Here is a 24,158-nt window from a genome sequence, read left to right as displayed (position 1 = left end):
CCGCTGGGTGTAATTTCTGGAAAAACAGATGGAAATAATAGTCCGCTTCGTACCTCTATTATAGCAGTTACTGGACTGTTTTATAATTCTCTGTTTACATGCCTGTCTCCTCCACTGGGCCACAGTTTCCCTCCCAGGCAGGGGCCGTTCCCATTCATCTCTGTCTCCCTCGCTGGGAGCCTGGCACCGAGGGGGACACGCTGTCAGCGTTGTTGAGTGAATGCGTGGTCTTGCTTCCCGTGCCTGTCACCTCCTCCCGGCCCCGGTTCTACCAGAACCGTGACCACAGACCACAGGCCTTTTCTTGACCACTTCTTCTAGGAACTTCCTAGAAGCTCTGTGCTGCAGGCCAGGCCACCCAGCCCGCTACTTGAGAACAAATGGCCCTTCTCCAGGCCAGGGAGAAGCGGTGGGGCTTTTCCTGCTCTCTGGATTTCAGGAGAAGGCAGCTCTAAAGCCTGCATTCCAAACTACCTGTTCAGCACCTCCACGTGTATGATCGAGGCCCAGCTTCCCTGAGTCCTCCAGGCTGGGCGCCCTAGCAGTGTCTGACTTCCCAGCTCCCCTGCTTCTCCATCTTTCTACGTGCCCTTGAAGCACCCCCTCAACCTCTCTCCTCGGCTCCCTACACCTGCTCAGGCATCAGGCCACTCCAGGGCCCTGGACATTTGCCCCGAGCCATGCTCAGCATGATGTAAGTTGCCCCTCTGACCTGCTTTCTCCATTTTGCCATGTGCACCCTGGGGCCAGCCAGGTTTCCTCTCTGTCCTCCTACCCCTGGCATCTCCCCCTCCACTCCCATCTCAGAGGCTGTGCCCTCCATGAAACTCCTCCTGTGGCCTCCAACTGGGCAAGGTGGTATGGGCCTGGCAGAGCCAAGACTTTGGGCACTACCAGAGTGGAACTCTGGTTCCGTTTCCATCATTTACTGGTTGTGTGACCTTAGGCTGACCTCTCAGTGCCCCTTTCCCCCATCTGTTAAATGGGCTAATAACCCCAAGGTCAGAGTGTACAGCATGGAATAAAGGCAGACCTCAGTATGGTTTTCTCTGGCTGCAGCAAGGGCTTTGAGGTGGAGAGGTGAGAAATGGGACTGGAGAGGGAAACTCAGCCAGGTCCTGAAGGGCTGTGCAGCCATATTAGGGCATTTGGACTTTATCCCATGGAGCTGGGAGCTGTGCAAGGACTTTAGGCAGAGGAGTGACATGCCTGGATGTGCATTTTAGGAACAGGTTTTGGTGAGAACAACTTTGGGTAGCATGGGGTGGGAAGTCGGGTGGTTGTCACTGAGCAGGGAGCCCAGGAGGTGGTGAATGTGGGCAAGACTGAGAGCCCGGGATGCTGAGCAGGGTAAAGGCCTGGGCCCAACCATGCCCTCTGCCCCTGCCGGTACTTCCCTTTGTCCCTGCCTGTCCTGCCTTTGTTTTCTGGCCATGGCTCTGCCCCTCTTATGCCCCCTGGCTCACTCTCTTGTGCTCCTGGGGCCTGGCATGCAGTGGGCACTCCATGCAGGCTTGCTGAGCCCAGCTCCTCCGATGCTCCTGCTGCCCGGTGTCTGCTCATGACCAATCTGGCACCGTGTGCAGCCTCACCTCTCCCAGCCTCACTGATTTTGGGTGTTGGTGAGTGCGGCCCCTGAGCTGGGCCCTGGGGTCTCAACTTGGGCCCCCTGGGAGGCAGCTCTTCAGGGAAGGTGCTCTGCGACCAGCCAAGCATGTGGGGTGGGCCCATTGTGTGCCATCTTCCAGGCAGCCCTAAAAGGGACTCGTTTCAGTGGGCAGAAGGCCCACGGCCCCACAGCTTGGCCCGCCCACCCCTACCCCTTTGCTATGGCGAGGACTTTTGGCTGAGGCTGCTCTGAGCTCCATCCACATTCCTCAGGCACACCCCGCTCTCCCCTTCCTCATCCAGGTTGACTGTGCAGTGGCCCTTGTGTTGGGCTGCGCAGGTTGGAGCTGCTCTGTGGGTGGGTGCAGTGTTTGCTAAAGGGCAACTTCCCAGTCTGGAGGGCCCATCTTGAGTGCGTTGCAAGACCTAGGGCCTGGCAGTGGCTGGGGCAGTCGGTGAGTGGGGCCTGAGAAGAGGATCCTGAGACAAGAGGAGGAATTGGGGAGAAGCGGAGGACTGCTGGAGCTTTGGGGGCAGGTTGATTGGGTCAGTGGTCTAAGAGGAATGTGACTCAAGAGGATTTGGAGGAGAGGGTGGGTGCTGAGGCCCTAGGGCAGTGCTCTGAGTTAGCCCTCTGAGACTCCCCTGTGTCCTGGCTGCCCCAGGTTCTGAGTTCCAGCCTGTACTGGGTTTGGGGAAAGGGCCAGGCCCTCTCCCTGTCTCCACTGGCCCCCTTACTCTGGAGGGGGACTCAGGGCTGGGAAATGCCCCCCCTGGCTCAAGGTGTCCCTGGGGACAGGCCCCTTCTTGCCTCCAGGAACGCGTTGCACTTTCTTCCCTGGTCCTAGCAGAGCTCTATATAAGGGAAGGAAACAGCTGAGTAGTTCGGGGAGCCTGGAGAGGCTGGAGCAAGCCCTGCTGAGGACTAGCAGCCTGGCAAAGGGCACAGGCCTGGGCAGGAGATGGAGCCAGGGCAGTGACCACCTCCTTTCCAGGACATCCCTGTCTAGGGGCTGAGGCTCAGCCTGGGAGGCTGGGATCTCCAAGCTGTGCTAGGGTCCTTTGAGGCAGCCTCGTCCTGGTCCCCATGCCCTACCCCCATGGCCTCAGCATTTTTGTAGCTCTCTATTGGTTGAGCATCTCCAGGTCCTGGAGGACACGTGCCCCACACCTGGCTTCCAGGGCAACAGCTGGCCCACCTGGTGGTGCTTTCCAGCCCACACTTGCGGGGCTCACAGGAGCTGGCTGGGCCTTCTTGATAGGGCTCAGTGGACTAACGATCTGAACTCTGAGGAGCTGGGCTGTCCACAGATGAGGGGTCATCTGTGTTTCCTCAGTCACAGGCGTGGAGACTGGGCCCTCTGGGATCATCGTCTGGGTTATTCTTGACCCCTCTGGTGTTGCCTCAGTGGCCAGGGCTCAAGCTGGCTGCCTCCTGGTCACAGAGGGTAAACAGTGGGCAGAGCATTGGGCATGCCGGATCCGCTCTGGGAGTGGGGGTTGGTGCCCTCTCATGCTCTGGGTTGGGGAAGAGAAGCAGAGGCTGGAGGTGGTGGTCTGTGCAAATGTGTTTTGTTGGCCCCTTGTCCCTGGGCTTCAGGGCTCCTCTTCTCCCGCTCCTTTCTCCTTCCCCTGATTGTTATTAGTATTGTTACTGCACATCCCCTGCTTGCCTTAAGCTCCCACCCTGCACCTCCCCCTGGACTCTACTCTAAGAACTCTCTATCTGGAGCAGAGCTTCAGCCTGGTCCCTCTCTTACTCAGGTGTGTTCAGTGGATCCCCAATGCCAGTAGCTAAAGGTCTCAACTCCTTCACTAGACATTCAAAGTACTCTTTCCAGCTGATCAACCTGGGGTAAGCATCATGACCTCTTGGAGCCTCTGTTTCTTCATTTGTGAAATGGAAGCAGTCTTGCTGACTCTGCAGGATTGGAGGGTCTCAGAGAGATCAGTCATATGACAGGATTAGTCTCAGTGCCAGAGGCGTGTAGTAGGTGCTCCACAAACGGCAGTGACTTTTACCACAGGTGGCCACAGATGCCGCCCTTCCTCAGGCCTTGAGTTGCTTTCATTTTTTCAATCGGTATTTTGTGTGCACCTACTGTGTACTGGGACTAGTGTGATGAGCAAGATGTGCTTCCTGCCCTCACAGCACTTGTTTCATAGAGGAAAAGCCGGTTACGGACAAGGAAACACACACCTATAGTTAAACATTGTAATTAGGTCCATGAAGAAAGAGATGTGGGTGCAGGAGAGATAATACCATGTGTGTGTAACTCAAGGGAGGCGTGGAGGGCATCTCTGGAGTGGTGGCATTTAAGCCAAAGTCATAAGGACAGGAAGGACACAGCCATGCAGACAGCTGGAGGAGGAGCATTCCAGGCAAGGGAACAGCATATGCAAAGGCCCTGAGGAAGAACAGAGCCAGGCATTAGAAAGACCGAGAGGAGCCTACACCTTATGTGTGGCTTTGGGTCCTGGACAAGGACAAGAGGGATGGGCACAGAATGAAGATTGAGAGGAGAGCAGGGGCCAGGGCATACAGGGAGATCCTCACCTGGGCTGGCTACTGTCTTGTTTTGGGGGGTGTCTCTACAGGTGTGTTCTGTTGTTGGCATTGTGCCCAGGGTCCTTTGAAAATGAGAAAATCTCAGTGGGTAGGGTTGCTGATGAATGCCAGGCATTGGCTGCTAACACTGTCACCTCCCAGCTGCACCCCCAGGTCCCTACCTTGCAACTTCTGGGGCCAGACTGCTCTGCTGCCATGCTGGGCCTTCCTGTGCCTGAGTTTCTTCATCTGTGAACGGGGGAGCAAAAGGCTTAGTACAGTAATTAAGCTGAGTATAGACACACAGCACAGTTCATGAGCAGTCTGTTGTCATTTCCAGTGGCTTTCTGGAAAGGAGTGTTTGCAGGAGAGTCAGTGCAGCATCAAGGGCAAGAGCATGTCTCTGGAGCCAGACTGCTGGGTTTGTATCCTGCCTCCTGCTGGGGAACTATTCACCTCTGTGCCTCAGTCTCCTTATCCACAAGATGGGGATAATAATTATAGTGCTCAGGACTGTTGTGAGAATTAAATGAGTTAATTTACACAAAGTGCTAAGAACAGTGCCTGGCAGAGAACAAGTGCAATGGGAGTATTTGCTGCTGTTGTTGTGACTTTTATTATTATGTTATTCAGAGTGGAAAGATTGAGCAGAAAGCCCTCTCTGCCTGCAGTGTCTAGATGGGTCATTTAAGGTATGCCAGGGGATGGAGGCTCACCTCAGGCTGCCTTCCTGGGTCTGAGCCTAGAACCCTGTGCTGCCAGCCCTTGGAGGTGAATGGGTGACAGAGCTGGCACTGAGAGCCCCTGCAGACCCCTCAGAGCCTGCCCTTCTGCAGAGGGCAGCTTCCTAGCTTGGGTCCCCAAGAGACAATGGGGGCGGCCCCTGTGGACACCAGGAGTGTAGGGCCATAGGGCACGGGCCACAGGGTGACAGGAGGCCCTGGCTCTCCCTGGCACATTCCAGGCTCCTGAGAAGGTGGCCAGGGGCCAGGGGGCTGGAGGGAAGGAGACAGCCTTTTAAGGAAACATTTTTCCGCTTAGAGAAAGAGAGAGAGACACAAACACTGAAAGGCACAGCAAAGCTAGTGGCCGCCTGGCCAGGTGGCCTGGAACGCACAGCCGGGGGTGGAGGATGAAGGAGCCGGTGGGGACAGCAGGTTGCGAGGGGCACCCAGGCAGCAGGCCCTCTGGCCAGAGCTCAGCCACTCTACTGCCTTAGGGTGGGTTTGGGAGAGAGACCCTCCCACTTGTTCAGAGAATACCTGTCCACTTCGCCTCTGCCTCAGAGAGCATCCGTAATGCCCCCCTCACTTCCCCTGTCCCCAGTCCCTAATAGAGACTAGAAGCCTGCCTCCTGGAACAGAAGGGGCTGATGCAGTCTGGGGGCTGTGGCAGTAGCAGCCAGCATCCTCTCTTCTCACAGCTTGGTCTCGCACTTAGGTCTCCGCCCACCCCAGCAAGGGTGCTGTCCTGTGGCTTGTACCCACTTCCACCTGGGGCCTGGCTCGTGACGTTGAAGCCTCACAGGCCCCAGAGTGGGGTTTGGGGCTGTGCCTGGCAGGGACAGCTGTGTCCTCTGCCTAAAACTTTGTCTGGTGGGCAGGGCAGGCAGGGAGCCCTGCAGGCCACGGCTGGCTCTGGGGACCTTCCCTTCCATCCCATCTGTTCCCCCGGCACCCTCCACTGCACCCCTCAACCCTGTCCCCCGAGAAGCCTCTCCTAGAACAGTTGCTCATAGCCCCGTGCTTATGTGTATCGAAAGCCCTGGACTTCTGGGAGCAGCTCTATTCCCCTGTGTGTCTTCACTCTCCTGAGAGTAAGGCCATGAGTGACAAGGTCCCTTTCACATCTCATCTTGGGAATCAGACAGCCTGGGTTCAAATCCCAGCCACTTATCAGCTGTGTGACATTGGGCAAGTTGTTTAACCTCTCTGTGCCCCATGCACCTCAACTGGGGATACAGTACCTACATTACTGGATTGCTGAAAGGATTAAATGAGTTAACATGGGTAAAGCATTTATAATAATACCCATCATATAGTAAATATTTACATATTGTTTGTTCTTTCTTTTTTGGCCCCATACAATTCTCCCCACAGTCCTGAGTAAAGTGATAAATACTAAGACTCAACTTGGGCCTCCCTGCTGGAGAATGAGGTGGGCAGGGAGCCAGTAGCACGACTGGTCAAGAACCTGGGGATACTAACCGCCAGCCCCTTCACCCCTCCAGAGTGTGGGCACACCATCACACAGGTGTTGTCCTTGTCTGGGCTGGTGTGTCAAGCCTGGGGCATCCCTAGGGCTGGTGGGACGACAGCACTGGGTCAGGTGGAAGGAGGGTCCCACTGGGGTGGGTGAACAGCCAGCATCTGCTGGGGCTGCAGGCTCTCACTAGCACTGCTCCTCTGGGCTGGTGGGTGGGGAGGGGGTGCCCACTGTCTGGGGAGGCAGCTCCCCCCTCTTTGGCCATCCATGGCTTGTGCCCTCATGCCCGAGGGAGAACCTCCCCGTCTGTCTCCTCTGTGGGCCCCTTGCCTAGTGTTCGGGTCGGGAATTGGAGCCAAGGTTGAGGACTGAGCTCCAAGAAAAGCGTGTCCCAGCTAGAAAAAAGGAGCACATTGAGTCTCTGATAAATGCCCCTGCTAATTGTCAGGGTAATGGTTTGGCTGCCAGGCCTGGCCAGGGGAATGTTATCTCAGGGAAGGCAGCAAACGAGCCCTCCTTCCTTCCCCTCCCCACACCCCCGCTCCTCCCCCTAGGGAGGAAGATGAGGATGAAACTGACGAGCATAGTAGCTCACAAGTAGAGGGTGCTTGTGCCCTTCAAAGCCTTCCACATTTATTAGGGACACTGGTGCTTTCTCTGGAAAAACTGGCAGGGTCCGTTTACCAGCCTTTTCCTTGCACGCTCTGGGAAACTTCGCCAGAGCTGGTAGGAGCCTTCTGCAGCCCTGACTGTGGCTGAGATACCTTGGTATTGGGGAGAACAGAGGAGGTGACTCTTCCTTTTCTAGAGGTCTTAATCACAGTTTTAAAAAATTTAAAACAAATCTTACCATATTGTTGAAGATTCAGAAAATAAAACAAAGAATAAGAATAGATTCTTACTCTTAGGACTTTAACTTGCTGTTATTAAAACGCTGGTGTATTAGCCTCCAGTCTTTCAGCGTCTGCATATTTTTTACAGAATTTTAATTGGGATGTACATTTTGTTTTTGCCTTCTGCACCCTCCTCCCCGTTCTTGGGCATTATTGCCTAAGTATTTTTCCATATTGCTACATAGTCCTCTGAACTTTCAAACTGGGAGGTCTCCGCGTGTGTGTATAGAGGGAAGGGGTGTCCCACGTGGAGGTGGGGGCCTGGGTGATCTCAGGAGGTCCTGGGTGTCTATGGAGATGAGAGATGCTAACCTGCCCTTTCTCTGCTCTTCCCACAGGTGGCTGCCCCCTGTGTTCCTCCATCCAACCATGAGCTGGTGGTGAGTGACAACCCCTTCCCTACCCTGCCAGCCCCTCCTCCCCTCTGCTCAGCGCTCCAGCTGTAGCTGTCCTTAGACCCAAGCATGTTGGTAGCCTGGGTATTGGGCAATTAGGTAGGGAGGAGGAGGGTTGACATCCTAGGCTGAAGCTGGTCTGGGAGGAAATGAGTCATGAGGTCCCTTCTGCTGAGATGCAGGGCCTGCTATTTCCAATCTTGAGTCTTGAGTCCTTGGAAAAACCCATAAAAGGGCATCTCATGTGTCTCCAGGCCTGGCCAGGTGCCTGTTGTCCCAGTGCTTAGAGACTCAGGGGATACTGTGGCATTTCCTTCCACCTGCCTGGTCCTGGGTCAGGTCCCTGCCCTTTGGCTGGAGACAGGGGGATGGATGGCATGACCCATGGCTTCCATCTACCTGGGCAGTTTCTCACATCCTGGTGACCTCTGTTTTGCCTCTAAGCTCCTTGGCTTGACTCTGCTTTTCCGCTCTCTCTCCATTTCCTGCACTCCTCTTTACTCCTTCCCCCACACTGGGCTTTCAGAATAGCCTGGACAGGGGCCTCCCCTGTGGGCTGTGGGGAGGGCCCTTCTCCAGACTGATTCCAGCTGTCCTGATTTGGAATGTTGGAAGCTCTTCCTCCCTGCCCTCTCATCACCTTCTTACCTTTCAGAGGTTCTCCTGCTCCTTGGCATGCTGCTGGAGTCAGCCAGGTCTCTGGGGGCTGCAGGGGAAGGGGTCTGCACACATGTGCACGTGCACATGCGTGCATGCATGTGTGGAGGGGGTGTCATGGAGGGGGCGCCATGTGGGCAATATCTGGTTGGCTGGTGCGGAGGTGCTTGGGGTGGTGCTGATATTGGTGGGAGTCTGGGGGAGGGGCAAGGGTGTCATGGGGGCCTAGGCATTTGTAGGTATACCAAACACCCATGCGGTGGCTTGCTAAGCCCAAACACTGGATGCTCAGTCAGGCCACATAATCTCCTTTTGCTCTAACACCAACGTGCTGTGGGATGATGGGCTGGTCCCATGCTCTTTCTTTCTGGACCTCAGTTTCCCTTTCTGTCAAAGAGAGGCGTTGGACTAGATACTCCAAAGGCTTTCTCAGTGCTGATAGGCATTCCCTTCCTCCCTGTTCAAGGTGGCAATAGAATGAAATAAAGTACACAGAAGCACTTGGGTCTCTTAGATCCCTGTGGGCCCAGAGCAGTGTCATTGCTCTCTGCACTTGGGGCCAGGCCCTGCCGGCTGCTTACCTTCTTTGCAGTGGCCACTCCTCTCCAGTCTCATTAGGGTCAGGTCCTTCTGGGCCTCAGTGCTGCCCAGCCGTGTTGCTCCAGATGTGGAGTGTTGTTCTCACAGAGCCCAGTCAAGGGTCATCTGACAACAGCAGAGGGTGGGAGGTGGGGGGGCAGAGTGCAGCCTGGCTTGGAACTGCCAATAAGAAATCTCTCTGGGATTGCAGAAAGACACCATGGGAGCCTGAGGAGGGTGGGTGGGGAGGGGTGAGCATACGTCTCTCATCATTCCAGCTGAACTACCACCTTGTGGCTGAGAACAGAATGTCCTTGGCTGGTTTGGGAGGTTGGGGGTACAGGGTTTAGAGACCACCAGGCAGAGGCCAGATGTCTGGCTGCCAGGAGTCTCATGAGCTTTGTTTATGTGAGGTGGGGTCAGGAGTTGGGACAGAAGGGAATAGGTGGCATTCCAGCTGGAGGATTGCAGTTAGAATCCAGAAGGGACTCTTGCCTGCCCCAGCGAGGCTGTGGAATCTTCATGTCTCCATGATGTGCCCCACCTGTGCCAGAGGGTCCTAACCTTTAAGGAGGTTGGATCAGCCACCTGGTGGGGGAGTGGCTGTGACACCACGTTGTGCTCCTAGGGGCTCCCCGACCTGAGTTAGAGCCCACCTCCCCAGTGGTAGTTAGGAGTCAGGGAGTTGAACTACCTACTTCTGGATCCCAGCTCCCCCACTTCCAGGGTGCATGACCCTGAACACATTGCTTGGCCTCTCTGGACCTCAATTTCCCTCTTCAGAATGGGAATTTGTGAGAGTACCTACCCCATAAGGTTGTCAAAAGAATAAAGTGAGCAAATTAATCCATTTAATTAATCTGTATTCAAAACCTTCCAATGACTACCCACCTTACTTGGAGCAGAAGTCCAGGTTCTTCCATTGGCCTACACAGCCCTACACCACTGGTTTCCTCTCTCACCTCATCTCCTCCTACAGGCTCATTCCCTCCCTCACTCTGTTGTAGCCACCTGCCTTCCTGCTGGTCTTTAAACATACCAGGCACCATGCTGCCTCAGGGCCTTTGCACCTGCTGTTCCCTCTGCCTGGAATGCTTTTCCCTCAAATACCAGCAATACTCTTTCCCTCCCCAGCTCTTTACTCACGTGTCCCCATTTCCCTTCCCCCAGCAGCCCTATCTCCTTCCTGGCTTTTGTTGCCCCTCAGCATGCATCACCCTCTGATACACTACGGATTCTGCTTTTTTATCTTGTTTAAGGGGCTTCGCCCACACCAGTGTGCAAACTCCATGAGGACAAGGGATTTTTATCTGTTTTGTTCGTCACTATATTCCCACTGTCTTGCACACAGTAAGTGCTGTATACATGTTTATTGACTGGCTGGAAGAAAGGGATTCAGCCCACTGGCCAGGACAGATTATTAGGGACCGCATTAATGGCACTGTCATTGCTCATATTCCCTGGCTGGATGACAGGGTTCTGTGGGTGGTGGTCTGCTGGGCGGGGGCGAGGGAAGAACATGCTGCCTTCAGCTGCAAGCTCTTTTGCTGTCCCTGGGGAGTGGGAAAGTGGCCCAGGGGAAACCGGGAGAAAGTGTGGCTCCCCCCGAGAGCACTCAGCACCTGTTTCCTCACCGGTGGGCGAGGCAGTCGCTTTGAGCAGGTTCACAGGAGGGAGGAAAGGGCGGGTTTGTATTTTTCCTTCCTTTTCCATTCACTGCCTGCCCTTCAGCCTCTGTCGGGCTGGTCTTTGGCCTCCCTGCCCCCTGCCTGTTCCCTCACACTGGGTGTCCATCTGTCTGTTGTGCTGTCTCCGTGTCTCAGTTTGGCTCCAGCTCTCTCTCTGGCCTTCTCACTGACCCCTCTGGAATTAGAACCCTTCATCTCTGGACATGGAATTTCTGCCCAGCGTCAGGCCCTGCCAGCCAAACACATTTTCCAGCCTGTGCCTGCACAGCCGGGGCAAAGTGGCTTAATCTTCAACCCATGTTTTTGTCTTACTCAACAGATGTTGCCCGAGGCCTTGGGTAGAAGGGTCCTCGGGTCATTGCCCTCCTGTGGGGTCCACAGGTGGGACAGGATGGAGAAGAGTGGCTTGTTTGCCACGGACACTCCTGGTCCTCAGAAAGAGCTGAAGCAGCTTTTCTCAACTTCTGAAATATAAGAGTTGAAGGAATTTCCTGAGGGTCACAGTCTGTGGAGTGGCCACCAAGGCCGGCTGGACTCTGGGCCCTTGTGTGCACTCAGCCTGGCACCCAGGAGACCTGGGTGGGGGAAGAAACGACGTGAACAAGCCAGTCCCCTTGCAGGGGCTTGAGATGTAGAATGAATCAGGGTCAGATGGGGAGTCTGGAGGGGAGGAGGTGAGTGCAGGAGTGGGACCTTTAGGCTGGTTTCACCCATAACAGTAGTAATAGCAACAGTGAAAAGTTAACTCCTTTATGGAATTTTGTCTCTGTCGAGCTTTATTCTGAAAGCTTTACAAAAATAAACTCATTAATCCTAATAACAGCACAATAAGGGATGTGCAATGATTATCCCCAATGCCACAGATGAGGGAGGAACTGAGGCCAAAGGCCACAGAGCTATTGAAAAGGGGAGCTGGGATTTTCTAACCACTAGTAGCGTCGCATGTCACTGTCACTTGCATAGCACCTGCAGTTTTCAAAGCCCTTTTCATGACACTGGGCCAGTGAGAACCCGCATTGACTTGTAAGGAGCCTAGGCAGGCTCGAGCCCACTCTGGATAGACAGAAGGACCATACTGTGCAGTGGAGCAAGTATGGTATGGGCTGAGACAAGCCACGTGGCTTGTCCACGGCCACACAGCTAGCAGTGGCAGGAGCTGGGTCAGGAGTGGTTTCCTGGTCTGCCTTCTCTCCAGGTACCCTTGGTGCTTGCTCCTGATGTAAGTGGCTGATATTGCAGGTGGAGGAATCCTGGGTCCCTCTTTCTAAACAGCCAGCTTCTCTGTCAGCAGGTCTGGACCCCGGAGGGTCTGTCCATCCATCTAACCATCCACCCATCCTGTCAACAAATATGTCTCGAGCATCTACGGCATGCCAGGCTCTATTTCACATGCAGGGGCTGAGAGGTCCTTATCTGCCAGAGTTGTCAGAACTTCTTGAAGGCAGGTGGGCATGGAAGAGGCCTGGATCCACAGGCTTGAGAAGACTTTAGACACCATCTAGTCCAATCCTGCCATTTCGCAGATAAGGAAACAGGCCCTGAGAATTTTTTTTTTTTTTTTTTTTTTAAAGATGACTGGTAAGGGGATCTTAACCCTTGACTTGGTGTTGTCAGCACCACACTCTCCCAAGTGAGTCATGGGCTTTCCCTAGACCCTGAGATTTTTAAATGACTTTCCCAAGGCCCCCCATGTCTGATGTGGGACCAGAGGCACCATGCTGCCTCATGGAAGAAGACTATGGTGTGATGTGAATGGGTACCAGAAAAGCGCATTGAGCCACTCATCCCCGCACTGCTGTCTCACTCTCCATCAAGGAGGGTGACGCGTAGGTGCTTTAGTTACTTTGAACTCCACGCCAATGCATTACATCCTGAGGGTCAAGGGGGCCATGGTGGCCATCTTTGGGAAATCCTGGAAAGGGGCAGTGCCAGAGACTGGTTTTCAAAGGGGAGGGGTGAACTCTGGGCATCATGTTCCTAAGAGGACCCTCAGCGTGGGGAGGTTGAAAATCCCAACTTGTGCAAGCCCTAGGGCTGCTTAGTCCAGAGAGGGAGTACGTGGGATGGGTGCAGAATGGGCCTGAGAGTGTGTTGACAGACAAATGGACGTATTTTCTCTTGCTCTCCGAAGGAGAACCTGGTAGGTGGATCTTGTTATAAAGAGGAGGAGATCTGGGTGTAAAGAAGAGCTTTCTAACTCCTAAAATGGCCCACCAGGGCTGTCTGGCAGATTGATGTTCTGACACTGGAACGTGTATTCACTGACACCTTTTAGATGTAAGGCCCAGTGTGGGTGGGAGAGTTCTTCCCCAGAAGCTTCCTGGGTGACGTCCTCAGGGCCACTGAGGTCCTGCCCTTAGGTTGGGCTGAGAAGGGACAGGGTCCCTGGAGGTTGGGGCATCCCTGAACATGCTGAACACCTCCCTGTGACCACCACTGGGAGAAACCCAAGTAGGGTGAAGGACCCTGCCCTCAGAGTACCAATGAGAAAGAGAGAGAGAACTATACCGTGGCAATTAATTAGTGCCCTACTCTGGGTTCTGACCAGAAGTAGCCTTGGGGTTCAGTGGAGGAAGCAATCCGTGTGTGCTGTGATGGTTGGAGAAATCTGCCTCCTGTTCCATGTCCAGTTTAAGATTTGAACAAATAAGAGGGAGGAGGTAAGAAGGAGAGAGGGCATTCCAGGAGGTGGCAGGGCTGGGGCCTAGGTACAAACGACTGATTCTGATGGGGGCCAGGCAAACCCAGTGTACAGGTTTTTAGCCAGTGTGCTCTCGCTGGGGGTAAGAGGAGACCAGGCAGTCTTGTATCACCAGGGCCTGAACACCCTGTTGGTGGCCCTGCTGGGGCTGGTGGTGGGATTGTTGTGAATGCAGAGTGGAGGCAGGAGTGAGCGTGTCATTTGTGCTGGGCAGGAGGCAGCTATGAGCTGAGGCTGAGCGCCGAAGAATGGGCTGCAGGAAAAAGAAGCTGGATGATGCAGGAGTCTACAAGCCAGGCTGGGGAACTTGAACTTGATGTGCTAAGCACTGAGGGCCATTATGGGTCCTTGAGTGGGGAAGTGACCCAAAGCAGGATCTTAGAGCTGGGAGTCTGCTGGAGGGAGGGGGCTGCCAGAGAAGGGCAGGGCAGCCTGGGCGAGCTGGTGCAGAGTCGCAGCACGGGCTGCAGGGGCTTAGGCGAGGGTGGCTGGAGGGTCACGGAGGAAGGCACAGGGAAAGGGAAAGCACAGCCTCCCATGACAAGGGGAGATGGCAAGAGAGGGTGTGAAATATTCCAGACTGGCCTGAGGCCAGGGCTGGTGAGTGTGTGCAAGCGGGCCGCCGTCGGGGTGTCCATAGTGCCCAGCCTCAGCCAGGATTTGGGTGCTGGGCCCCTCAGGGTGGATGGGGCGAGGGGCTGAGGACAGGAGTGGGCTTGCCCAGGCCCCTCCCCTGGGGTGTGTGGGGAAAACCAGGCATGACTTTCCACTTAATCATATCAGGCCTGTTCTTTTCCTTTGGTGGCTTCCCCCTGCATGTGGCCCCTGGAGACACTTAACCCATACACTTTGGGGGTCCCTGGCTCTGGCTGCCGGCTTGCTCTGCCTGCTCAGCACCCTCCCTCCAGCCCCTTGCCCTTGTGTGGTGCGCACCCCCATTAGCTCCCACCTCCTCAAGGTGGAGTGAGGGGAGAACACAGGTTTTCAGGAGCAGACCTGGGCTTACGTCGAGCTGGCCGCTCTCCCTGGAAAATCTCATTTTCCTCATTTGCCAAAAGGGATTCAAAGTGCCCCTTCTTGAGCCCTGGTAACAATGAAGGGAGAGGATGCTTTGATGCTTTAGGAGGCACAAAGTACTAAGAAAGCGCTTTCTGCCTCTGCCCCTTCCGCGGCGCTGCCTGCTGCAGCGGTTGTTTTGTTAGGATGGCTGCTGATAGTCCGCACGGGGACATTAACTGAGGCCGCGTCTGTAATGCGCTATCCTGCCGCCGGCCACGCTCTCTCTAAGTGCTCCATAAATGCTGTTTCCCTGCCCTTCCCTGGCTTTCAACCCCCTCCCTTCATCTGTTTATGGTTCTATTTTTGGGATAAATGAGCCTGGAATAACTTTCTCTGGGTCTGGGTCTGAGGCCATTCCAGCCCCCACCAGGTCCTACCCACTGGCTCCTAAGTCCTTCCCCTCCCCATAGGCAGCACCACGGTGACCTCACAGTTCATCACATGGCAGTGGATGTGATGTCATGGTGTCATGGGGTCCTTTTGGCCCAAAAAACTGCCTGGATTCCAGGCCTCCCAGGGGGCAAGAGTAGAGAGAGCTGGGGGGTGGAGGGGGGAGGGTGTGAGGAATTTCTGGACGGAATGTTCCTCCGGAGGCTGAGTCCGCATTCTGCACACCCGCCTTCCCCCAGGCCTGGGCTCAGGCTTGGGCATCTCCCCCCACCCGCTGCCTTTTCCTTCCTCCAAAACAGCAGCCTACAGATACATTTTTTCCCGGCCCACCCTCCCTGCAAGCCACCAGCACATCCTAGTCCATGAACCTCCCCAGGCAGTCATCCCGGCCACCCCCCAGACTTCCAGCAGAATGGCCTCTCCTTGGGCCCCCACAATGGGGGAGGGTACATGCATGTATGGAGAGGTCATGTCTTTTTTTGGAAAAAAAAAAAAAACTGAGGAAAGGATGTGCAGTTTCCCTTATCCAGCCTGTGGTTCACGACGCCTCAATTTCAGGAAGTTCTCTCTGTTGTCTGATCCCAGCCTCTCCTGCTGCAGCCCATTTCCTATGGAAGTGTGGTGCAGAAGTCTCTTCCTACTGAGGACCTGAGGCAGAGGGACTGTTACAATTAGTCTTTCCCTGTCAGAAAGTTTGTTTCCAGCAGGAGGCCACTTGATTAAGAGTAAGAGGAACTGACTGAATATCATTGCTAGGGAGAAGAAAGATAGTATGGAGGCGATGTAAGGAACAAGGTTCAAATGCCAGCTCTCCTACCTCCTGGCTGCGTAACCCTGGGCAAGGTATTTAATCTCTTGGACCCTCAGTTTCCTCAACTGTAAAATGGGATAATGCTAATCTCCCAGGGTTATGAGGATTGATGATCAGGAAAGCAAAGAGCCTAATACTATGTCCAGGGCATCGTTAGCACTTTGTGAATAGTTGTTCTTGCATTAACTCCGTGAAAGGGTGTCTCCAGACCAGGGCCAGGACCAGGGTGAGGCGAGTGAGGTGGCACTCTGGGGATTGTGTGGGTGTACTCTCAGGACCTGGAAGGGATGCCTCCTTAAGTTTTGTGCCCTAACCATCTCACCCTAGTCCCCACCTTGCTCCAGATCCCCCATTTGAGACCCTGGGGCAGAGGGATCCACTAAGAGCAGGTTAGCACAAGATCTAAGCCTGCCCCTGTTCCCAAACTGGGTTCCGAGTTGTCCTGCCTGGAGGCAAGGAAGGTTCTGGGAGACTCCTGATGGGGCTGTGAGTCAGCTGCCCTCACTTTGGAAAGTCTGGGGTCCTTAAACTCCAGGCTTTGTCCTGGGACTGGGCCAGATGGAGGGTGCTGTCCCTGTTTGGGCTTCGTCTGCTTCATCTTTATGCAGCTGAGCTTGAGGGGGAAGGCAGAGCAGAGCCCACAGGGAGGCGCCCTGCTAACGCTGCCCTCAGGTTGGCTGGGGACCAAAGGTGCAGGGTGGCAAGGTATGCTTAGCAGTGGACTTTACAAACCTGGGAGCCAGCCCCAGCCCTGCCGTGGCCCCCACTGTGAGAGGCTGGGCAGGCCATACCTCTCTGCACCTCAGTTTCCCCATCTGTGAAACGGGAATGGAGATGATGTCTCAAGTCCCTCAGAGCTGATGTTCTGAGGAGTGTTGTGAAAGGATGTTGTGTTTGTGTGTGTATGTGTGTGTGTGGCAGGTGTAGAATGGTCCTGACTGAAAACTAAGCAAAGAAGGAGGTGAGGGGCTTCAGTGCCAGAGGGCCCAGGGGTGCTAGCTGCATTGGCAGTGCTGAGCAGGGTGGGGGGCTAGGGAAGATATGAGGGAGCACTCTTGGTTTATTCACTCAACAGATATGTACTGAGGGCCCACTGCATGCTAGGCACTGTTCTAGGCTCTGGGGCAAAAAGGAACTAACATTTTAGTGTGAGTGGCAGACTCTAAATGAGATAAGTAAGGGCCGGCCCGTGGCTCACTCGGGAGAGTGTGGTGCTGATAACACCAAGGCCACAGGTTCGGATCCCATATAGGGATGGCCGGTTGCTCACTGGGTGAGCGTGGTGCTGACAACACCAAGTCAAGGGTTAAGATCCCCTTACCGGTCATCTTTTTAAAAAAAAAATAAAAAAATAAAAATAAATGAGATAAGTAAGTAAAATATATAATGTGTTGGAGAGTCATGAATTCTAGGCAGAAAAGGAAACCAGGAAAGGGGTAAAAAGTATGTGTGTGTGTGTCTGTGTAGGGGGGTTGCTGCTGAAGGTAGGGTGACAGTCGGGGCCTAGTGGCTCTCTGCCTGGCCTTGGAGCTCTGGGGCTGCTGCTTCCTAGTGGCCCAGCCCCACTGTAGGGCCTGGGGCAGGGGCAACCTCAGGGGAGACCTGCCCTCTACCAGTCCCTTGCTTTTTTCATTCCCAGTAGCCCAAGGGCTGGCAGTGGTTGGGAAAAAGAGAAACAGGACTTCAATCCCAGGAGAATCGGGGTGGAGGGGAGAGGCAGGGAGGGCAGCATGCGTGCTGGGCTGTGTTTGCAAACACTGCAGGACAACTCGGGTGTTTAGGTCAGGAGGGGTTTTTGGAAATTTTTAGCTCTTCAGAAAGCATCTCAACCAGATGAAGGCATCTAATCGCTGGCAAGCCAGTCACCCTGTGGCTGGCCTCCAGCTGGCACGGGGAAGGGATGGGGGCAGAGGGGCTGGTGCTCAGATGATCGCTGGCAGGAAGAGAAAGTTTCTTTCGCACTGCTGAGGCCTGTGGTTTCTAATATTCACTCCTGCTCCCTTGTCTGCACCATGCCAGACCTGGGAGGGGTAGGACAGTAGGGTCAAGGTGGGGCAGGGTGGGCCTGAGAGGGCGTTGGCCTTGCGGGTGGAGATGACACATAATAACAATAGCTAACATGTGTTGAGAGCTTCCTATGTGCCAGGCACTGTTCTAAGTGCTTTATGTTCTTTATTTAATTTGATTCCCACGAAATAACCCTGTGCAGTCCTGTTGAGGAGCAGCAAGGACGAAGTGACCTGCTTGAGGTTACACAGTTTGCTGCCAAAGCCTGTTAGTCAGGCTGGTGGTTCTCAGAGAGTCATCTGGGACCTGTGTTGCCGGTAAACCTGTTAGGATGCACATTCCCAGGTCTCACCATAGGTCTGATTGACCCAGAACCTCTGGATGGGACCCAGACACCTGTGTGTCAATAGCCTACAGATGGCTCTGATGCACACTCAAGTTTGAGACTTTCCCTGGCTCACACTCTGCTGAGAGTCGGAGCCTGTTAGGAGGCTTTACCCAGAGGAGGAGGGAAAGGGCTCTTCCTGGTCAGAATGGACCTCTGCAGGGACTGAGTCCCATTTCTGTCCATTCTTGGGAGGCTGGGTAGCTTCGGAGTTGGGAGATCTGGGTTTGTATCTCAGTCCTGCTGCACATAAAAGTTGACTCTGCACAGAAAAGACCCTGTGATGTGCCTTCCAGGAGCTCCCCTCCTCCCCACAGGAGACCAGAGCAGATCAGAGAGGAGGCAGTTGGGCCATCCTGGCCAGCCCAAGGTCTGCATATGAGCATGACAGAACCCTGGACTGGAAGAGAAAAGCTAGGGGATCTAGAGGGCTCGGGTGGGCTGACACTGCTAGAGAGGACTCTCTGGGAGCAGGATCCCTGGTAGAGGGATAGGGGTGGGGTGGGATTGTTGATGGAAGCTGAGGAGAAAAGCTGATCAGGATTTGCAGGCACCTCCCAGGGCTTAAGGCTTATCCTCAGCTGGGGCAGGGACCCCTGGAGATTTTCCAGTGGGTTCATTTGTCACCTGCCCTGTGGCTCAGGAGTTGAGACTGTGGGAGGGAGTGGGTTAGGGGATTAGGATTGGGGCTGAACTGGGAGGGGGCAGAATGTGGCGTCTTTGATCCTCCTCCAGAGCCATCCCCAGACTCCAGGTGGGGAGAGGAGGATACACCTGGGGGCATGGGGGGAGGGGGTGGCTAATGTGCCTTCCCCACCCTCTTACTGCATGCCTGGACCCTGTCCTCCCTCTACCATCCCAAGCTGCCTTGGCCCTGAACTGCTCAGGAGATTTCATCCCCTGGAGAGAAGTTTTGGCCTCAGCCTCCCGTCTTGCAGGCAGTAGGGGTGGATGGGTCTGAGCCATTTCCAGAGAGAGCACTGTTACCTTCACCTCGCCTGTTTTCTTCTCCTCCTCCTCTTGGCCCACTCTCCTCCCTGATGCCAGAAGCTTTCAGAGGCCATTCTGTCCATTTAGCTGTCTTCAGACATGAATAGCTCAGCCTTCAGGTGCTGGGGGTGGGGTTGAGGGCAGGCGTTTCCTGCTCTGAGGCACACTATCCTAAACCTGGTCCACGCTTATCTTTGCAAAAGTTTGTTTCATAGCCTTTATGGTTGTGCTCCTGTCCCTCTGTATGTGTCAAGGGCTCCATAACCACTTTATACCCTAGAGGCTGTGGACAGGAGGTGGACCTCCAATAGGAAGTTTCTCTTCCTGTTATAGGGAGCCAAGGAGCCCACTTTTCAGGATGCCTTTAGTAGGAAGCGCTTCTGTTGGTCTGAGCAGAGGAAGTATGGCTATGGGGCGAGGGGCAGGATCAGTCAACAGGTGTATATTGATGGCCCACTACCCATAAAGCATGGTCCCTGGCATGAGTGAGTTTTCGACTGAGTTGGTAAAAATATTGCTTTGAATCTATTTTGGATGAAGGTGGAATAAGAATCACAAAAAAGCAATAGTTGGGGAAAAACAACATGTATTCCCACGATGAGGTCATTCATCCATTAAGGTCCAGATAAGTGGCACAGACAGTGAAGTTGATCGGAGTTCAGAGGTGGGAAAGAGAGCCCCACTTCCTAGGGTGGTCAGGGAGGGCTTCATGGAGGAGGAGAGCCCTCCATGTGGGAAAAGAGGGGAAGCCATGCCACCAGCAAAGACTGGGATGTGGGAATGAGCAAGGAGGGGCTAGCGGCCATGTCTGATGGGGCAGGGCTTTTGTGCGTGGAAACCGAGGTCTTTGAGGACCAGTTGTGGGGGCCTTGAAAGCCTGCTGAGATAACAGCACACAGGCAGGCTCTCCTCCCAGGCATCTGGGATGTCATGCAAAGGGACGAAGCGGAGAGCCCCAAGAACGGGGTTAAGAGCCTGCTGTTCTTAGTAGGGGCGATGACTCTGGGTTGCTCATTTAACATCCCCGTGTCTGTAAAGCGGGACTAAAAGGTAATAACAGCACCTGCCTCCCTGGATTCTGGTCATGAGTGAATGCAATGGTACAGGTGGAAATGCCCGGTGCCTGGGAACAAGAGCCCTTGTGTAGTCGTTTCTTGTTCCTTTTTGAAGGGTCAGTGACTGTGTGACACAGAGGACAGTGCCAAGCACCTTGCTGGGTCCCTGGTGAAGGGGTGTAGAACTGGATGGTTCTAGTACTAATAGGTTTTCATCTTCCAAACTCTGCCTCCCAAGCTGGGGGCCATCCAGGTTAGATCCGAGTCTTGGGCTGGCATCACCCTCCCTGCCGTGGGAGGCATTCTGCCCATTATGGCCACCAGCCTTGGGGAGAGAGCCAATCCTGGGGATGTTTGCCTGAGGCCTCACTCTGCTTTCTCCCTCCGTCCACAGCCCATCACCGCTGAGAGTACACCAAAGAATGTAGTGGACACGGTGAGTGACGGCAGGTGGGCGGGACCGGGAGAGCCAGAGCAGGGGTGGGGAGGCCGAAAGGCTGCGGGGGAAACTGAACAGACGTGGTTGGGGACATCCTTCTGGGGTAGATTTGGGGAACTTGGGGGGAAGTAGTGGGGATGCTGGTGACGGTAAGAGCCAGGCATCTGACATCCCTGTGTGTTCAGAGATGGGCTGCTGGGGAGCTAGGCAGGCAGAGAGGCAGATGCAGGGGTTTGAGCTGCGAGGGAGAGGCCAGCGGTAAGTGTGGGCTTCTTTATTAAATATGTAGAATGAGAGAAGGACAGGCTAATCTTTCCAGACAGATCTTTCTGGCATAGCAGAGACAGATGATGTCCTCAAGTCTGTGTGGAAGAGGAAGGGAGGAATATAGTGGGTTCTGCAGTTGGGAAACCAAGATGAGCAGCTGAGGTGCATCTCCTGGCTGTGATCAGCATGAAATCGTGGGCTTGGAGTTGGAGGATCTGGGTTCAAATCCTGACTCCACCATGGTTTCAGTTGTGGGACTGTAGGTGAGCCCCAGTTTCATCATCTGCAAGATGGGAATAATAGTATCACTGACAGGAGCAGTCAGTAGACACAAATAAGAGGGTTTGGCTAGCTCTGGGGGGCCTTTAGCGGACAAAGAAATGTTAAACAGCAAAGTTGCCTCCCAGGCCCTTCTGCCAACCCTCTCACCCTCCACCCCTGAAAGACCCAGCAGGTGGAGGACCTGTGTGCCCTTTGCTTATTTTCCTTGACGCCCCTCTCTGATGGCCTTTTCTGTCTACAGGGAGAAGGAGCCTCACGGGGTGGAAACACTCGAAAAAGCCTCGAGGAGGACGTAAGTGTGGGGATGGGGCAGGAGAAGGATGTGGTGGGGCCCCTAGTGCCTAGGGGGATGAGATGGGGGTGGTCAATGTCCCAGACCTGTCTTGTTTTGTGGGCCTCCCTTAGTCTCTCTGGAAGGGCAGGCCGGGGCGTTCAGCATGCAGGGCTGGGCTTGTGTGCAGGCCCGTTACTTACATGTTGGGCCTCAGCCTTGGCTTCGGCCTCCATCTAAGCTGGCTCCAGGGCTCATTTGCCCATGCCTTTGCCAGGCCTCCATGCTGCAGGGAGGGGAGCAAGGAGAGACGGCATGCTCTGTGGGCTGGCTGGTGATGGCAGTCATGGAAAGGGTAAGGGAAATGGGCAAAATCTCAGCAAGAGGGACTAAAGGCTGAGATACAGAAGGACCTCCAGACTTTTAGGGGGTTATTAGACCTTGGGGAATTTGTAGGGTCTGCTTTTTTGGAGACAGAACTCTTTGAAAATGGCATAATTCTCTGTGTGGCTTAAATGCCATTGATTCAGGAGGAAGCAGGAAGATGGGCTAGTTGGTCCCCCTGGGCTCCTTCTGCCTGGCATTTTTGGTAGCAGGGGGGCAAATGGGCAAATTCCTTAAGTGGAAGAACCCCAGAGAAGGGAACAAGGGCTCTCCCAGGACCCTGCTTGTTTGTGACTGGGCTTGTCTTCACACCCAAGGGGCAGACCCCTGACAAGTTTGGCTTTTCTTTCTTCCCTGCCCTTCTCTGACCACATGCCCCAAAGCTGGCCTCTCCATCTTCACCCGCCCTGGTCTGTAGAGGAACAGGGAGTGGTTTTGGTGGTTGGCACAGGGGGAGCTGCTGATGGCATGAGGCCCTATCATCTGACAGCTGCCTGACCCGCGGTGGGGAGGGCCCTGGAGGGATGTGCTTGGGGGAGCAGGAGGAGGCCACTCCTTCAGGCAGCCACACTCGAGCGCTGAGCCCACTGCCACCACCACATTGCTCCGAGGCAGCCCTGCATGTCCAGCCCTGCAGAGCGGAGGTGTGAAGGCCACTTGGGCCCCTCCAGGAGGAGCAGGGAGCATGCCTCTCACATGAGCAGGGAAGGCTCTGTTCAAGGTATACGTTGTTTCCTATGGGCACGGAGTACGCATGTTGGAGAGGGGCCCCTACCTAGGTTGTGATGTTTCTGGGGCTGGGATGCAAGGGAAATTAATTTTTGTGTGTACCTACTACTGAGGATGAACTAGCTTAAGTACTTAGAGCATATAATATGTGCTCAATTAAAGTTGGCCATTCTTATTACTGTTATTTTGGCTGAGGGCCAGGAGCTGGGCTGGGTGTTTTTAGATCCTCATGACACCCACTTATGGCAGATGCTATGAGCTCATTTTATAGATGAGGAAACAGAGGCTTTAAGTTCCTCAATGAATGCCACTCCATTCCTGCCTGGGACCACTGCTTGGATCTGGTGTCATCCGGGACTCCTAACCCCAGGGGACAGGGAGATGGGCATGTGAACCAAGCCTTTTAGCCAGTGGTCTGGAAACACTTAGAAGCTAAGTCCTCGAGCTGCTGCTCCCTGCATCTCCAGCCTAGGCCAGACGGATCCTGTAAACTAGAGCTGCAGCAAGCGTGAAGCTAGACGTCGTGAAGAACTTTTGACTGCGAGGGTGTGTAGAACCTGGGTCCTACAGAAGAAAGAGGTGGGTGTTTAGTTGTGACTGGAGGATTTCTGGATTTTTTTAGAAGAAAGTTTTGTTGATCTGGGATGAATACGTCTGTGTGTGTATGTCAGGGGTGGGCAAGGCTATCTTGTCTGGATATGCAAGGAGGTATGAGGTGACTTTTGGTCTAGTCTGGTCAGAAGACTGCATGAAAAGGAAGCAGGTGAACAGATTCCAGGGTCGCCTGTGGGCTGCAAACAGAGGGAAAACCTAATTCTTATCGCTCCTGGACACCTGTGCCAGGTTGGGTGACTCCAGGGTCACTGAGCCGGTCCCCTGCCCAGCCACTGGGCTCTCCCACAGTCCACCTGGGTGAGGAGAACTCATTCTCAAAGCAGGCTGGCTGTGGCCCTGGGCCTGCTGCAGTGAAAATGTGCCTGTTTGCTGAGCAGTATTCCTGCCTCTGGCCCATGGCCTGGGACTCACAGGGCAGGAACGGCTGTTTTCCTCTGCCAGAGTTGGTGTGCAGAGGAGTTTGTGGACGGTGTGCAGTGTCGCACTTTGTTTTGGAAAAATCCCGGCTGGTGGGCAGGAAGGAGAGAGGAAGGGGTGTGGCTGAAGGGAGTTGGTCTGGGGTGGGGGTTGGCCGCAGCCCCCAGAGGAGATGTAGTGTTGGGGAGGGCCCCTGATGGAGGTTGGTCACCAACCTCTGGCTGCCTGACATGGTCCCTGGTGTTTGCTTGCAGACCCTCCTCCCAACTGTGCTCCCCTGAGGACTTGGGCTCAGGAAATGGCTTTTCTTTTGACCCAGAGCTGTTGTGTTTGGTCTGTGGGCCTCAAAGGAAGGCAGGACTCTTCCCACAGAGGTGTTGCTCCAAACCCACCCCACCCAAGGCCTGAGGTTCCCGCTTCTTGCTGCATGGTGGGAAAGAAGGTGGCAAATAATGGAGTGGAGGGCCACAGACCTTGAGCCCCCAGGAGTGTCTGAATGATGATCAGCTCTGCCTGCAGTGAGGACCAAGGCAAAAGAGTTGGCTGAACCTGCAGCAGGAAGGATGAGGGTTAGATACTAGGAGGAACTTCCTGACAGTGAGAAAAAAAAGACACTGTGTTTTGGGAGGTTATGGAATCTCCTTTCATGATCTTCTTTCAGAAAAGGAGATCTTTTATAGATGAGAATGGGAGAGTTCTGTTTGGTGTCTAGGGAGCTGGATCAAAAGTTCTTCTGTTAATAGGACCAGCCTGTGGCTCACTTGGGAGAGCGTGGTGCTGACA

The 24,158-nt window shown here is 54.4% G+C and overlaps 1 protein-coding gene across 7 annotated transcripts in view; it reads left to right on the top strand.

Annotated features, from left to right (window-relative positions):
• Nucleotides 1-7,593: 7,593 nt before the first annotated feature.
• Nucleotides 7,594-24,158, top strand: part of TNS1 (tensin 1) — a 119,186-nt gene continuing 102,621 nt past the window's right edge. For 3 of the 7 annotated variants that reach the window (XM_063100790.1, XM_063100783.1, XM_063100774.1), the window contains exon 1: nucleotides 22,846-22,922. The gene's annotated coding sequence lies outside the window, so the exon portion shown is untranslated. Of the gene's footprint in view, nucleotides 7,635-20,365; nucleotides 20,408-21,200; nucleotides 21,252-22,845; nucleotides 22,923-24,158 lie in introns of those variants that run through there. The other 4 variants (XM_063100807.1, XM_063100815.1, XM_063100797.1 and 1 more) reach the window with 3 other exon arrangements.

Source organism: Cynocephalus volans, chromosome 1, assembly GCF_027409185.1.
Source record: "Cynocephalus volans isolate mCynVol1 chromosome 1, mCynVol1.pri, whole genome shotgun sequence".
Taxonomy (NCBI): domain Eukaryota; kingdom Metazoa; phylum Chordata; class Mammalia; order Dermoptera; family Cynocephalidae; genus Cynocephalus; species Cynocephalus volans.
This window is presented reverse-complemented; position numbering and strand designations above follow the sequence as displayed.